This window comes from Triturus cristatus, chromosome 5_2 (assembly GCF_964204655.1).
Source record: "Triturus cristatus chromosome 5_2, aTriCri1.1, whole genome shotgun sequence".
Taxonomy (NCBI): domain Eukaryota; kingdom Metazoa; phylum Chordata; class Amphibia; order Caudata; family Salamandridae; genus Triturus; species Triturus cristatus.
The window spans coordinates 483,625,198-483,641,823 of NC_140588.1; the positions used below are offsets into that span (position 1 = coordinate 483,625,198).

General features: G+C 52.1%; 1 protein-coding gene across 4 annotated transcripts in view; it reads right to left on the minus strand.

Annotated features, from left to right (window-relative positions):
• SEPTIN7 (septin 7) overlaps positions 1-16,626 on the minus strand; it is a 495,709-nt gene that overhangs the window by 442,131 nt on the left and 36,952 nt on the right. Inside the window, exon 1 of one of the 4 annotated variants that reach the window (XM_085607480.1) lies at positions 15,050-15,300. The exons of the other annotated variants lie outside the window; for them this stretch is intronic. The gene's annotated coding sequence lies outside the window, so the exon portion shown is untranslated. Of the gene's footprint in view, positions 1-15,049; positions 15,301-16,626 lie in introns of those variants that run through there. 4 annotated transcript variants of the gene reach the window in all.

Consider the following 16,626-nt stretch of genomic DNA (forward strand, 5'->3'; position numbering starts at 1 on the left):
TCCTATTAGCGGCAGCTACCAGTGCCAGCTGCAGCAGTCTGAAAAAGAGTTTTGAGAACAGCCTGTCCTACAGCTGCCTGCTGTTTTGAGTGTACATCTACACAGTAGTGTTTGGTAAATGTATGTATAGTGGACCATGTGGCTGCTCTACATATTTCCTGTAAAGGAATGTTTCCCAGGAAAGATATGGACGCCCCTAACTTTGGTGTTGAGTGGGCTCGTGGGGGAATCGTTAATGTGCGTTTAGCTTTTTGATAGCAAATTTGAATACATTTAACGATCCATCTGGCTATACCTGATTTGGAAATGGCGTTGCCCTTGTGTTGTGGAGAAAAGGCAACGAAAAGTTGTTTTGTCTTCCTAAAGTCCTTAGTTCTGTCTATATAGTACAGGAGGGCCCTCTTTACATCTAGTGTATGGAGCATTCTCTCAGCGACATTTTGTGGATTTTGAAAGAAAACAGGCAGTTCAATAGTTTGATTCATGTGGAACTGCGCATATTACTTTAGGCATGAATTTGGGGTTGGCACGTAGTACTACCCTGTTTGCGTGAACCTGTATGAATGGCTCTTGAATGGTTAGTGCCTGGAGTTCACTAACTCTTCTTAACGAAGTGATTGCTACTAGGAAAGCTACTTTCCAGGTGAGGAATTGAATCTCACATGAGTGGAGAGGTTCGAAGGGTGGACCCATTAGTCGGGTGAGGACCAAGTTGAGGTTCCACACCGGTGCTGGTGGGTGTCTTGGGGGAATCACTCGTTTAAGTCCTTCCAAGAAGGCTTTGATGGCAGGCACTCTGAATAAAGAGAGGTGCTGCCTGTTTTGGAGATAGGCTGCTATTGCGGTTAAATGGATACGGATTGAGGTGTATGCCAGATTGCATCGGTATAGGTGTAGGAGGTAACAGATTATGTTTTGAATGGATGCGTCTAGCGGGTTAATGTGATTGCTGGTGCAGTAAATGACAAACCTCTTCCATTTAGCTGCATAGCAAGCTCTGGTAGTGGGTCTCCTGGCCTCCTTGATCTCCATACAGTCAGGTGGCAGGTTTAGGTAGCCAAACTCTAAGACTTCAGGAGCCAGATTGCCAGGTTCAGCTGTTGTGGATCTGGGTGCTGAATTTCGCCATGGCTCTGCGTTAAGAGTGCAGATTTTATCCGCAGCCTTTGATGCGGCACCACGGAAAGTTCCAGAAAGGTGGTGTACCATGGCTGGCGCGCCCACGTTGGAGCAACTAGGATGAGTGTCAGTGAGTGTTGTCGCAGTTTGCGTGCCACCAGCGGTATTAATGGCGCTGGGGGAAAAGCGTACGCAAATCTGCCGGACCAGTTCATCCATATCGCATGGCCCTGCGACTGTGGATGTGGGAACCTGGCGGCAAAGCTTTGGCATTTTGCGTTTTCGCTTGTGGCGAATAGGTCTATTTCTGGATGACCTCATTGCTGGAAGTACGGTTGGAGTACTGATGGGTGTAGCTCCCACTCGTGCATCTGGTGGCTGTGTCTGCTGAGCAGATCCGCCATTTGGTTATCCTTGCCGGGGAGGTGTTCCGCCATGAGGAATATGTTCCTCTGAACGGCCCACTTCCACATGCTCTGAGCCAGATGAGACAACTGTGGAGAGTGTGTTCCTCCCTGCTTCTGTATGTAGTACAGTTGTCCGTCCAGATCAACACGACTTTGTTGCACAAGTGTACTTTGAATGCCTTCATGGCGAGGAAGATTGCCATCAGTTCCAGAACGTTGATGTGCATCTTCTTTTGTTGTGTTGTCCATAGTCCCTGCACTGTGTAACTGAGTACATGAGCTCCCCATCCCTGGAGAGAGGCGTCCGCTGTCAGTATTATTTGTGGAATAGGCTCTTGGAACTGTCGGCCCTTGCAAAGGTTTTGTGGATTCCACCAATGCAGAGGGTTGTATGCCCGACCGCTCACCAACACTAGGTCTTTTAATTGCCCGTGAGCCTGATTCCATTGACGTGCCAAGCACTCCTGAAGCGGGCGCATATGTAGTCTCGCGTGCGGGACTATGAAAATGCAGGAGGCCATCATGCCTATCAACTGCATGAACACTCGCGCAGGAAGGGAGTGTTGAGGTTTGAACTTTGAGATCAGCAGTTGCATGCTGTTGATCCTCACTAAATTTGGCTGAGCTGTGGCTGCCAGAGTGTCTATGGTCGCGCCCAGGTACTGTTGTACGTGTGCGGGTTGGAGATGTGATTTTGAGTAATTTAGTGAGAATCCCAGACTGTGAAGAAGGTGAATGGTGAGGGACATGTGGCTGGTACATTGCTGGGCTGACTTTGCCTGAACAAGCCAGTCGTCCAGGTAAGGGTAGACGTGAATGTGTTGTCTCCTTAGATGTGCAGCCACCGTAGCTAGGCACTTGGTGAAAACCCTGGGTGCGGTTGTCACGCCGAAGGGGAGGACTTTGAATTGATAGTGCTGTCCCTGAATAGTGAACCTCAGATATTTCCTGTGCCACGGGTGTATGGGTATGTGGAAGTACGCATCTTTGAGGTCTAGTGTGGCTAGGAAGTCTCCCTGGCTGAGCAGCGGGAGAACCTGCTGTAGGGTGAGCATATGGAAATGCTCTGACAGAATGTAGTGGTTGAGGGGTCTCAGGTCTAGTATAGGTCTGAGCGACCCGTCCTTTTTTGGGATTAGGAAGTACAGAGAGTACACCCCTGTCCCCTGCTGGTTGACGGGCACGACCTCTATTGCACCTTTTTGCAGCATACTTAGCACTTCCTGCTGCAATAATGCTAAGTGCTCTGCGGACATTGGACGGTGCTTTGGCGGTATTGTGGGTGGAGTGGAGGTTATTCGAGACAGTAACCGTGCTGGATAATATCCCTGACCCACCTGTCCGTGGTGATGGTTTTCCACGTGGACAGGAACCGCTGGAGTCTCCCCCCGACAGGTGTTATGTGGTCGGGGGGAAGGGAGAGGGCGTCACTGTTTGTTCTTGGGTGAGGACCTGGTGTTGCCGTAACCGCGTCCCCTGCCCTTGGTGCTGGAGCCACAATATCCACCTCTGTTGGTTTTATCGTAGGTACTCTGTGTGCCCCCTTTAGTGTATTGCTGCTGTGACCCCTGGCCTCTAGCTGCTCCCCTATTCCCGGGGCGACGAAAGGAGCCACTACGAAATGTCTGCGTTTGCAGAGCCCCCATTGACTTCGCAGTGTCAGTGTCTTTCTTTATTTTTTCTAAGGTGGTGTCAACTTCTGGGCCGAATAAGTAGTCGGGGTTGACTGGCTGATTCAGGATGTTGTTTTGAATCTCTGGTTTGAATCCAGAGATTCTTAACCAAGCGTGTCGTCGTAACATGACGCTGGTGTTAATTGCCCTTGCAGCTGTGTCGGCAGCATCCAGTGCGCACTTAATGGATGCGTTGGTAAGAAGTTGTCCCTCTCTGATGAGGAGCTCCGCTGCCTCTTTGTGTTCATCTGGCTGATGCTGGAGTAGTGATTCTAGCGTGTCGTAGTGTGAACGATCATAGCGAGCCAGGAGGGCCTGTGTATTGGCAATGCGCCAGATGTTTGCTGCTTGAGCTGCAATTCTCTTGCCTGAGGTCTCCAGCACCTTGGACTCCTTGTCTGGGGGAGGAGCATCACCTGTTTGCGAGTGGGCTCGTTTGCGAGCGTTAGCAACCACCATGGAGTCCAGAGGTAACTGACCTCTAATGTACATAGGGTCTCCGGGCGCAGGTTTGTATTTTTTTTTCAATCCTGGGGTTTAGCACCCGTGCCCTGGTTGTTTCCTTGAAAATGTCCTTTGCAGGTTTGAGAACACCTTTCAACATGGGCAAAGTTTTGACAGTTCTCTCGGAGGAGGCGAAAGTGTCCACTAATAAGTCTTCCTCAACTGTGTCAGAGTGGAGTTGTACTCCATGATTGGCTGCAGCACGTTCTATGAGGGCATTGAAGGCAGCAGTGTCCTCTGTGGGAGATGTTTTGGCGCCGTAAAGCTGCGTGTCCTGTGTATCTGTTGCGGTACCCTGGTCTGTAGGGTCATCCCAAGCTTGATCTGGGTCCTGCTGCTCTTCAGGATCGATATCCCTAGGGTAGGTGGTATCATCACCCATGTAGTCCTCCATTGCCTCTGTGTCGGAGGGCGTAGGAGAAAAGGACTGGGGATCCCGATAGGAGGTGTGCAAGCGTTCATACAGAACCGGTTCCGACTCTGCTGGCAATTTGTGCTTCAGAGGTATTCTGTAGGAGTCCAAGGCCTGCTCTGGCGTGATCCTCTGTTTTCGGAGCATTAGTCTGCCAGTGTCGGCGTCGATGAATTGTGACTGTGAAGGCTCAGAAGGTGAGTGTCCAGTAGATGGGGACTTTTGTCTGGCGGACACGTGTTCGTATCTCGAACATCTTCAGCGCCGTGGATGGCGGCAAACCAAAAGTGATGTTGGTTGGTGCCGAGGGTGCTTTTGGAGCCTTGTTTGTGTCGGGGCCCGACGTGGATCGGAGGGCTGCCCGTTCCCTGATGCGTTGCAATGACGCCGCGACTTGTCGCACCGAGAACGCCGAAGGTTCTTTGGGGCCGGTCGGTTCTGTAGAGGTAGGCGTCGACTGCTTTGGAGCCACAGGGTCATCGATCCGAAGAGAGGTGTCGTCGGAGCCGATGACTTGACGCGTGTCGCCGTTTTCGAAGTGGACTCAGATGGAGCGGCCATTTTGACTTTGGTAGTCGGGGCCGACTGCTTCGATGCCAGGGGCCGAGGCGCTTTTGTGGGACCGAGGGCCTTCCTTTTCGGGTCGGTACCGATATCCGCTGCAGCGAGTTCGGCGCCGAAATCCCTCTTAGTGCGTTCGCAGCCGATGGTATGTGTCGGCGTCGAAGGAGTGGAGGGCTTCGAGCCGACCACTGCCAGTTTCACTTTTGGTTTCGGTGAAACTGGTGCGACGATTGGTTTCGGTTTCGTTGAAGGGAATCCAGTCTTTGGTAATAATGGCTCGTGCTGGATGTTCGAGGCCGGGCCCGAAGGCGGGGCCGAAGAACTTTGGGATTGATCTCGGGTAAGGCCCGGAGGCGATCCCTTGACCAGAGCCATAGAATGACGCACTTTGACGGCCTCCGTATCGACGGGTAGGCCTGGCTCTTCGCTAGAGCGATCTTCTTCGGCCCCAAAGGCCACATCGTAGTCTCCTACCTCGTCGACGGCTTCTTCCCTGTGAAAAAGCGCTTCATCTGCGTCTTCCGATCGGGAATCGTGTTCGGAAGCGGGGCTGGAGTTTACTTCTTCCACGCTCTCCACATCCTCGTCCTCGGTGCTGAAGATGTTGGTCGGGGCAGGCGCCGATTGCTGCCCTTCTAATCTCGCTGCCCGTCGATTCCGGAGAGTCTTCTTCGATCGGAATCGGGCACAGGCCATACATTTCGATTCGTCGTGATCCGGTGAGAGACATTTGTTGCATACCGGGTGGACGTCAATGTGTGGGTATTTGGCGTGGCATACAGGACACCGTTTGAATGGGGTCCTCGATTCCATCGTCGATGTAAGGTCGATGTTCGGATTAAACGGATCCGAAAAACTGGAAGAAGTTTCTAAACTAATTAAGAAAGCAGTCGATACCGAACGGGAACAGACGAAAACTAAAGGCCTTTTGGCCTTAAACTCAATTTTCCTAACTTGAGCTAAGATAAGCACATCCAAACCCAATGGCGGAAAAAAACAAACAATCTAAGGATGGAGAGGATGCCCATGCACACTGTGGTCCAGGGGAGGAGTCACCTATCTCGTGATACTTCGAAGACTCTTCCAGGACAACAACGTGCAAACATCCGGACCCAACACTAGGCGGCGATCTATGCACAGATATGAATTCAGCAGCCCACATGCCTCGAACATTGTTGTAGCGCTGAGTGACGCAGCGGGGGTGCCGAGTGACGCAGCGGGGGTGCCGAGTGACGCAGCGGGGGTGCCGAGTGACGCAGCGGGGGTGCCGAGTGACGCAGCGGGGGTGCCGAGTGACGCAGCGGGGGTGCCGAGTGACGCAGCGGGGGTGCCGAGTGACGCAGCGGGGGTGCCGAGTGACGCAGCGGGGGGGCCGAGTGACGCAGCGGGGGGGCCGAGTGACGCAGCGGGGGGGCCGAGTGACGCAGCGGGGGGGCCGAGTGACGCAGCGGGGGGGCCGAGTGACGCAGCGGGGGGGCCGAGTGACGCAGCGGGGGGGCCGAGTGACGCAGCGGGGGGGGCCGAGTGACGCAGCGGGGGGGCCGAGTGACGCAGCGGGGGGGCCGAGTGACGCAGCGGGGGGGCCGAGTGACGCAGCGGGGGGGCCGAGTGACGCAGCGGGGGGGCCGAGTGACGCAGCGGGGGGGCCGAGTGACGCAGCGGGGGGGCCGAGTGACGCAGCGGGGGGGCCGAGTGACGCAGCGGGGGGGCCGAGTGACGCAGCGGGGGGGCCGAGTGACGCAGCGGGGGGGCCGAGTGACGCAGCGGGGGGGCCGAGTGACGCAGCGGGGGGGCCGAGTGACGCAGCGGGGGGGCCGAGTGACGCAGCGGGGGGGCCGAGTGACGCAGCGGGGGGGCCGAGTGACGCAGCGGGGGGGCCGAGTGACGCAGCGGGGGGGCCGAGTGACGCAGCGGGGGGGCCGAGTGACGCAGCGGGGGGGGCCGAGTGACGCAGCGGGGGGGGCCGAGTGACGCAGCGGGGGGGGCCGAGTGACGCAGCGGGGGGGGCCGAGTGACGCAGCGGGGGGGGCCGAGTGACGCAGCGGGGGGGGGCCGAGTGACGCAGCGGGGGGGGGCCGAGTGACGCAGCGGGGGGGGCCGAGTGACGCAGCGGGGGGGGCCGAGTGACGCAGCGGGGGGGGCCGAGTGACGCAGCGGGGGGGGCCGAGTGACGCAGCGGGGGGGGCCGAGTGACGCAGCGGGGGGGGCCGAGTGACGCAGCGGGGGGGGCCGAGTGACGCAGCGGGGGGGCCGAGTGACGCAGCGGGGGGGCCGAGTGACGCAGCGGGGGGGCCGAGTGACGCAGCGGGGGGGCCGAGTGACGCAGCGGGGGGGCCGAGTGACGCAGCGGGGGGGCCGAGTGACGCAGCGGGGGGGCCGAGTGACGCAGCGGGGGGGGCCGAGTGACGCAGCGGGGGGGGCCGAGTGACGCAGCGGGGGGGGCCGAGTGACGCAGCGGGGGGGGCCGAGTGACGCAGCGGGGGGGGCCGAGTGACGCAGCGGGGGGGCCGAGTGACGCAGCGGGGGGGCCGAGTGACGCAGCGGGGGGGCCGAGTGACGCAGCGGGGGGGCCGAGTGACGCAGCGGGGGGGCCGAGTGACGCAGCGGGGGGGCCGAGTGACGCTGCGGGGGGGCCGAGTGACGCTGCGGGGGGGCCGAGTGACGCTGCGGGGGGGCCGAGTGACGCTGCGGGGGGGCCGAGTGACGCTGCGGGGGGGCCGAGTGACGCAGCGGGGGGGCCGAGTGACGCTGCGGGGGGGCCGAGTGACGCTGCGGGGGGGCCGAGTGACGCTGCGGGGGGGCCGAGTGACGCTGCGGGGGGGCCGAGTGACGCTGCGGGGGGGCCGAGTGACGCTGCGGGGGGGGCCGAGTGACGCTGCGGGGGGGCCGAGTGACGCTGCGGGGGGGGCCGAGTGACGCTGCGGGGGGGGCCGAGTGACGCTGCGGGGGGGGCCGAGTGACGCTGCGGGGGGGGCCGAGTGACGCTGCGGGGGGGCCGAGTGACGCTGCGGGGGCGCCGAGTGACGCTGCGGGGGCGCCGAGTGACGCTGCGGGGGGGCCGAGTGACGCTGCGGGGGGGCCGAGTGACGCTGCGGGGGTGCCGAGTGACGCTGCGGGGGTGCCGAGTGACGCTGCGGGGGTGCCGAGTGACGCTGCGGGGGTGCCGAGTGACGCTGCGGGGGTGCCGAGTGACGCTGCGGGGGTGCCGAGTGACGCTGCGGGGGTGCCGAGTGACGCTGCGGGGGTGCCGAGTGACGCTGCGGGGGTGCCGAGTGACGCTGCGGGGGTGCCGAGTGACGCTGCGGGGGTGCCGAGTGACGCTGCGGGGGTGCCGAGTGACGCTGCGGGGGTGCCGAGTGACGCTGCGGGGGTGCCGAGTGACGCTGCGGGGGTGCCGAGTGACGCTGCGGGGGTGCCGAGTGACGCTGCGGGGGTGCCGAGTGACGCTGCGGGGGTGCCGAGTGACGCTGCGGGGGTGCCGAGTGACGCTGCGGGGGTGCCGAGTGACGCTGCGGGGGTGCCGAGTGACGCTGCGGGGGTGCCGAGTGACGCTGCGGGGGTGCCGAGTGACGCTGCGGGGGTGCCGAGTGACGCGGCGGGGGTGCCGAGTGACGCGGCGGGGGTGCCGAGTGACGCGGCGGGGGTGCCGAGTGACGCGGCGGGGGTGCCGAGTGACGCTGCGGGGGTGCCGAGTGACGCTGCGGGGGTGCCGAGTGACGCTGCGGGGGTGCCGAGTGACGCTGCGGGGGTGCCGAGTGACGCTGCGGGGGTGCCGAGTGACGCTGCGGGGGTGCCGAGTGACGCTGCGGGGGTGCCGAGTGACGCTGCGGGGGTGCCGAGTGACGCTGCGGGGGTGCCGAGTGATGCTGCCATGACACAGTGTCTTTGCTAGTTAAAGTGGTAAAGAACTCCCTCCAAGCACACAGCTAATGTTACCTTGCCCTGTGGGATAATAAAATAAAATTTAAAAAAAATAACAGAATGCGCAAACCACAGAGTGAATGACCCCATTTTCAATGTTTTATTTGTTCTGGGAAACAAACCAGAAAAAAAGCCGTAAATCAACTGTGTATTTAGTGTGCGAAGAAGTTTGGCAAGCGCAGTAGTTTGTTGTTGGGTAGCTTTGTGTGCGTGTTTAAAATGTCCAGGAAGCTAGGGTTTATTATCCGGGAGGTGGAGGGAAGAACCCAGAATGAGGTAACTTATGACCCATTTGGCGTTGTACAGGAAATGTGTGCGTTTGATGTCATGATCTATGTGCAATTGGATCTCTCATGTCCCTCAATGTATGGCCCTGTAGTGGATATGTATTACGAACACTGGCCGACTGAAATTGCTCTACAACTAATCATGTCAAGTACTCATATTCTGTTCTATATGTTATTTCATTGTCAAAATAAAATAAAAAAAATATTTAAACAAAAAAATGTCCAGGAAGCATTCAAAACAAGGAGGCACGTCTGGTGAGTGGTCTGCGATGTGCGTGCGCTGTAAGGGTGCCCGCGCGCGATGCGCTTAGTGAGCCTTGACGAGAGAGGAAAGCCAGATGGCGCCTGTGCACATAACCGTGCGCGTAACCGCACGCTTTAGGCCACACAAGCAAAAGCGTGTGGTTAGCTTTTTGAAGCCCCTTACCAAAAGTCTCGCCAGGGCATCGCATGCGCGCTGCCTCAGGCGAGACCTAAAAAAGGACTACAATTTTGCAACCACCGAGGAGCACAGAATGACTTAATTGACAGCGCTCACTAACAGAGAAATAGCAAACAATGAGGCACTGAAGGGAATTGAATGAAACTTGTACACACAGTATTGTCTGTGTTAACTAAATTGCATCCTGCTAGAGGCTGATAATTAATTCTCACTTGAATGCATGACAACTTGCCTTCCTCTGTGTTCAGTTGAAGCTCTCTACAAACTGAATGTACCAACTTTACCGAAATCTGTAGCGGTAGAGAGTAGAACAAAAAACTGTCACAGCAAATCAGAGATGCCTGGTCACCTCAATGGAGGTAGTAACACCCTGAAGCCTGCAAACATCTCACTCAGTGCTGCAAGATAATGTACCAACCATTAAATACAAAAAGGTACATTGGAAACAATCCGATAAGGCAAAAAACAATCTCCAACCAGGAGATCAGGAGCTAGCAACAAGTCCAAGAAACCTTCAGAGTAGCTCCCAGCCTGGAGTTCATTTTTAACTAACAAGTGTAATAATAAGTGTTGTGCTTTTCTTTGAAATTTAAGGAATGACTGTTTATTTTACATCATTATCAGGCTGCTGATAGCAGAGTCTGATAATTAGCAGTGCTCCACTCAGATTTAGGACCCATGTGGGTCACAGAGGTTCAGAACTGAAGCACTGAGGTATTCAACTCTTGAATAAAAGTCATTATCCGCTCTATATTGGAGTACAAGAACAAAATTATATTTCTGAATGTTTTTAAAAGTGATAAAATTAAAATGAAGAGCTAACTTAATGATTAGGTTAACTGTCATTTTAATTTTCTACCTTTCCAAAATGTCACATTTACAGCAGGTATATTGCTCCCAGTGGCTTATAGACCGTGCTATATTTAATACTGAAAAATACAGAGATTTTCGTTTAAATTGGAAAAATGTACAGCGACGAAAAATGTTTCAAGGAAACATTGTCTTGATGTTTTTCTCTACTTAATTAAGTTATATTTTATGAAGCAGGTTTCTTCACTTTAAGTCTCTCAAATTTAAGCATATTAAATGTATTTGCCCGTTATAAATATGGCACCATGTCTACAGGCCACTAGGAGAAATATGCGTGTAGTTTGAAAAGACACTTTGACAAGGTAGAATATTAAAATGATGTGTTGTGTAATGCGAATGAGAGTAGGACGTAGGCATCTAGGCACTTAACCCCTAGCTTAACGCCACTCTATTGACTTTTAATCAGGCAATTTACCTACCAGAATAAATACAATTCAAGGAATAATTGACCTGTTTTAACTCACTCACACTACATCTACACTACTAGACCCCTCACCCCCACTGCACCAAACTGCAGAACAAGAGATCTCCGACAAAGAGCCCCATTTATGGGAGCCCGTCAGGCATTGCAGCGCCGGCCCGACGAGGAGCAAGCCCAGATGATGAAGCATGACACCTAGCTTGCTGGGTGTGTGAGGGCTCCAGTTCCGAAGAGGGGTCTCCCCCTCTCACTTTGAATAATAGGATTCACTTATTGAACCTACATATCGAACCTAGTACTCGCTGACCTTATAGGTCTCCTCACCCTTAGGAACTGCATACCCATCTTTATACACATTGCCCTGGGCACGTATGCTGGACCTCAAAAAAGCCCTTTTGTCCCTCCTTTTGTTGTTACATATAATACTACCCTGCCAGGAGTTCGGAATCTCCACAGATATGTGGCAGAATTTATACAAAGCAGCCTAATAGGTCGCCCATAAATCAACCTCTAACTTAATCACAGTGATAGGCAACCGATCAGGCCCTCATGACCCTGTACATCTTGCACCCAAAATAATATTCTTACTTTGTAGCTCAGATGGACAGAGAGGGTTTTTGCCTCGGCCCCAGTTTTAGGACAAGTTCTGATCCCTTAAAGGGCCCAAGAACATTTTGAGGTGTACAAGGCGGAGATATACTTACTCCAATCTACACCCGGGATGTTAATTTTGGGGTAACATGTGCTTCAGCTGCATTCCCCAATGATACTCCAGAAGGACCTAAAATGTGTTTAACAGCTTCTGTAATTTCTACCCATCTCCTATTAGCATCTTTCCTTTTTTGTTTTATCAATCATCTTGATTGGGTTCAATAAAGGCCTTCTCTGGGAGAGTTGAATTAGCCCTTACAAATGTTTCCATATCCTTAGTAAAACAATCTGCTGATATCCACCCTCGTGCAGGAATTGCCTCTACTGCCCTACTTAGATCGCTAGCTAGGGTACGTTTATTTGCTGATTTCCAGGGTACCCTACCATTAGCAACCTTTAACTGTACCTGCTCCTCACCTCCACTATACCATAGCGAGATCGCCTCGGGTTTACCTATAATGGTAAAAGAAAGCAAACCATAATCACTCCACTTATCAATTACTGCCACAGCCTTTTTTTTTTTCCTTTTTTTTTCTTTTTTTTTTTTAGGAGTTTTATATAGCACGAACTAGACCCGAAGATATCAGGCATCAGAACGCTTTACATAGCACCAGTTTTGTTAAATGAGGACACATACCTTTTTTTTTTGTTTTTTTTTTTTTTGTCAGGCCTTTATAAGAGAAAGGGCAGGGTAAGAGCGTATGATCCATTATCGTGCAATTATCGTGTATTCACTTATTGCTCCTACTGTGGGTTCCTTAGGAGAGCCTTATATTAGCCTACACTCCACCCAGTAATTGGACAAAGATATCCAGGCTCTAGCACGTCATGGGCAAAGCAGAGAGGTTCAAAGACAAGAGAGTAGGAAAAAGCATCAGACCCACTGTCCAAGTGAGAAGAATCATGTCAAACAGAAAATACAACAGGCCCAAAATATTATTTTTTTTACAGTAATGACAGGGTTCAAGGGCATGGTGTAAAACTGCATAAGGGAGACTGCTTGGTTACATTCCTGAACAGAAATCACATCATGTGATCAGACTTTCTACTCTAGCAGACGAGAAATGAATTTAAGATTCCAACCATTCCGTACATGACTGTACACAGAGCAAGCAGTCTTTGCTTCATCTTTCCTACCCTGCTGACTGTAGCAAATGAGGTCAAAAGAAGTTGGAATGTCACTGTGTAGTTGAAGTTAGCGAGGATAGGCTAAACAGAGGACTACTTCTGGTTGGTGTTCGGAGTAACTAATAACATCTTCTACAAGAAACCTACAACTTACTTTACTACATGAACAGGTTACCCAACTCCTGCTTTGATAGGCAGTATCTTCATTATAACGAGTGGCCTCTAAATAAAGCATTAAAGATTTCTAATCAGTGCAAGCCTGCTAGAGCTTTCTGCAATTTTGTATTAAGAGCCCTCAATCAGCCCTAAAGGGGGCTGATAACGGGGTGTCGGGATGGGTATGATTTGAATGAAAGACAACTCAACCCTCCTGCCATAAAAAGGCCACCGTGAACCCATTCCGACCTGCCTCTCTTCCTAAACCCTCCCCCTACACCTCCAAAAGGAAGGACTGCACTAACAGCACCTCCACCATACATTTGGAAGTGGATGGGTCATCTCACATTTGTCACCATGTGTTGTGTGGTCAGGCAAGAAAAAATAAAAACCCTCAAGTTGCCACGTGGAGCCGGAGTATGTCTTTCATTAAAGTGGTCTGCATGGCATAGGTGATGGGCACAGGGCTCGACTGGCTATTTCGGCACTCTGGCATTTCCAAAGTAGGTTGCAAGCTACAGGGACGATTCTAGAGCAAGATGAGCAGCAATGAACCAACCATGTCCAATGGTCAATTCTACTCACAGCTTCCTGCGGCGAGAGGCTAGTTCGTGTTTTTGGAGAGGCTGGTTTTTCAGTTTCCAATTCTGTCTGCAGCAGGGCTCTAAGTGGGATGAAAAAACTGGAGGGTCTCTCAAAGGGGCGTGCCCAATGCAATTAAGAGCGTGGTTTAAAAACACAAGCTAAAAATCTGTGCTTAGCCTAGTATGCCGCCCGACTTGTATTTTTGCTGTTTCTGTCATTGCATCCTGATATATGATACAACAAGTAACATCATACCTACTACAAGGCTATTGGCTTTGTCAATGGATATTAGTTGCATAAGATAAATAATCAGCAACTATGGCTTGTTGCATATAATATTGGAAAAGCTTCCACTTAAAGCCCTGCTGACACCACGACGATGTTGCTGCTCCCGAGTTTCAAAAAGAGAAGGGAAACCCAGAGAGAAAATGACTCTTTAAAGGATTTCCCTTCCCCTACAACGTTCACCTGGCATGACGTCATGCCGTAACTTCTCCACTAATGAGAAGAGCAGTGTGTGAGCAGGCGCACATCCATGTGCCTGCGGTTACTGCAGTACGGAAAAAATGGACCGCCTGTGACAGGGCATAAAACATAGCCTGATAGAGACCCGTTTCGTGGCCCCCTTTAAAAAATTGCAGGTGCTCAGCACCGGTGAGACCCGGCCCACTTAAAGCCCTGGTCTGCAGACACATAGGGCAAGGCAGGAGAAATCTGTGAACCTTATATTTCCCAGGATTACCACAGGCATCCTGACACCCAAATCCCCACCATGTCAGTAATAATTGTGTGTTTTTTGGTGGCAAGGTGAAAGATAATGTGCCGTTCATTAAGAATTCATGCTTGGAATCAGCAGTTTATACTTTTCTGGCCTTTTAGGTTTAACACGATTACTCTTCATCAGGGTCCTGTAGTATCTTGTGTCTCCCAATGTTCTGTATGTCTTTGCTGGTGTTTAGATGCAACAGGACGTTGGTGTGCCGAGGGATAGTGGAGAGGGCGGGTGTTGCATGTGTACAGTGGATGTCTGTAGATAGTTCCAGTTGATGGGAGGAGAGTTATGTACCAAATGCTGTACCAAAGGGACTAGCATATCAATAATCACAAAACCCTCAATCTACCAGTCTGGCTCCTGACCCATCTTCAGGACCATTTCTTGAAACTTCACAGGTCCAGCTTCCTTAACTCGAAGCTGCTCTTTCGCTTGGTTTTCGCATGTCAGAAGCAAAGTTAGTGGTGCTTTGGTGCATCTAAAGCTTAAAATGTGTTGGTTCTCTCGTCTGCACTCAAACGCCATAAAGGATAAACTGACAACTTTGAATTCCTGTGCCATTACGCACATACAAAGTTTATGAACATTTTAAAAAAATACACTCTCCTTGAAACCCTTGGCACATAACCAATAACACCACATGTGGCATAAAAGGTAATAAACACACTGTGCAGCACTCCACACAGGCTGCATGTCAAGGTCCGCAGAGTTGGCCTCACTGCAATGCTGCAAAAGGTTTGATTTCCTTTAGCATGTCCACTGCAGGAGATGATGAAATGAGCACATGACGCAAGTGCTTATTTATCAGCGTTTCCATTGCATGGGTAGCAGAAAAGTAATAACAGTATTGGCAAAAATACGAAATTAAGGAGGCTGCGCGTTGAGGGGTAAAGTTTTCATACTAGTGACCACTTCTCTAAATCCCAAACGCTGTGATCAAAATGTGGGAAACTGGCCTACTGGCTCTGATGGCTGCAATAACGGGCCTTGTTTTTTTGTACTATACACCCCCTACTCTAAGTTAAGGACTGCATGAACCAGCCAAAACCGATGCAAAGAAAACGTACATTAGGCCCTGCCAATCCAATCTACTGAGGACGATCCGATTCCTGAACGTCTCTTGTGAGATTCCCCCACCTCTCAAAGTCCATGACCTCACGTGTTGATGTAAAAGCAGCACTTTCAACCTTCAAAGGGCCCCGTTGCAATGGGAATGAGTGACGCAGCGCCACGGGGTTCTGCAGCTGTCGCGGGCATCCTTGCCCGTCACGTGCACTCCTTTGAAGACATCCCGTCTTCTCTGGAACCGTCACAACTGGGGCTTTCAAGCCGCTCGCATGGCCAGTGCAGAAGGACAAACGCGCATTCAGCGTCCTCGTTCCGCTGCCCCTCCCACTTGCACTGCCTTCCGCTTCCCTGGCATCGGTGCCAACGCTCCGGACTCAACCACCCCTGGCAGTATCCTTTGCGCGTCTAATTCTTTGTGTCACATGTCGTGCCAATAAAGAGCCTGGCTGCCGTTCTAACACTCATCGAAACCAACTTAAAGGCGCACGATTTTCAGACCACATTGTACTAAACAGAAAATACAAGTGTAATAAAAATACAAGTCCTAAAATACACACTGCTTTCAAGGAAGAGTAATACATGCCAGAAAACGACTGTCACGTGCGCAAAAAATTGAGCCACCGCCCAATAGAGACACCAAGGGCAGCATGCAGGCTGCAGGGAATGGAAATATGAAGCCACTCGAATTAAAAGAAGTAAATGCATACCAGAAATCTGACACTCTAGCGATTCTGGCATGTCCGAATCATTGCTACGGCTATAGTTGAGGCACTGCACCGATAAAGTAAATAAAAAGCAGACTCGTTAGCTACATACACAGATTGACATAATCACATACGCGGACATACAGAAATCTTTGCACTCAGAGCAAAACCTGGCAGGGCAATTAAAAAGATAACAGAATCTAGGTACAAGTTACAATAAACCCACGAACTGACATGTACACAAGCCAAAATAAACAGAGCCTCATACACTGTGACGTGCGTCCGTGCACACATGACCTAAAGACATTATAAGCGGTTTTCATGTAGCAATAAAAGCCACATGTCGGACTTTGCTAAGTTCTATAAATAACAGGTGTTACTAATAGCGAATACATAGCCCACAATGTGCCCCTTAGGATGAAAGGCTCAATCTGCCATGCCAAGACTCGTCCTTAAGGCCTCCAGAACACCACATATGTCAGTGGTGAGCATTCCGCTCACTGAGCTAACCTCAGTCCGACATACAATCACCATAACCAACTGGCATATAAGTAGGCCAAAAAATAAAAAACATCAAGGCGGCACATAGTGGGTCCGCATTGGTGGCATAACGGATGCACCCATGTACATACGGCAGTTGGGTTGCTTCAGAAATTTAGGCCTATTCATTAGCGCCTCCGCAAAGGAAATCACATTTGAACTGACAAATGGCTAGGATATCAACGCCTGTTGAATCTGTGGCCTCCCATCGGTAGAATCACAGGGTGATGGAATAATTTGGTCTCCAGACCTGTCCCACGTTTGCCTTCTTAGGAATGATTTGCACCTCAAGCAAAAGGTTGTCAGCGTGTTGTACACCAGAACAAAGAAGCAGCAAGAAAATGTAGTAGGTAGATTGTCAAACAAGAGTCATAACAATTTAAATACAGTATCTGCAAAAGG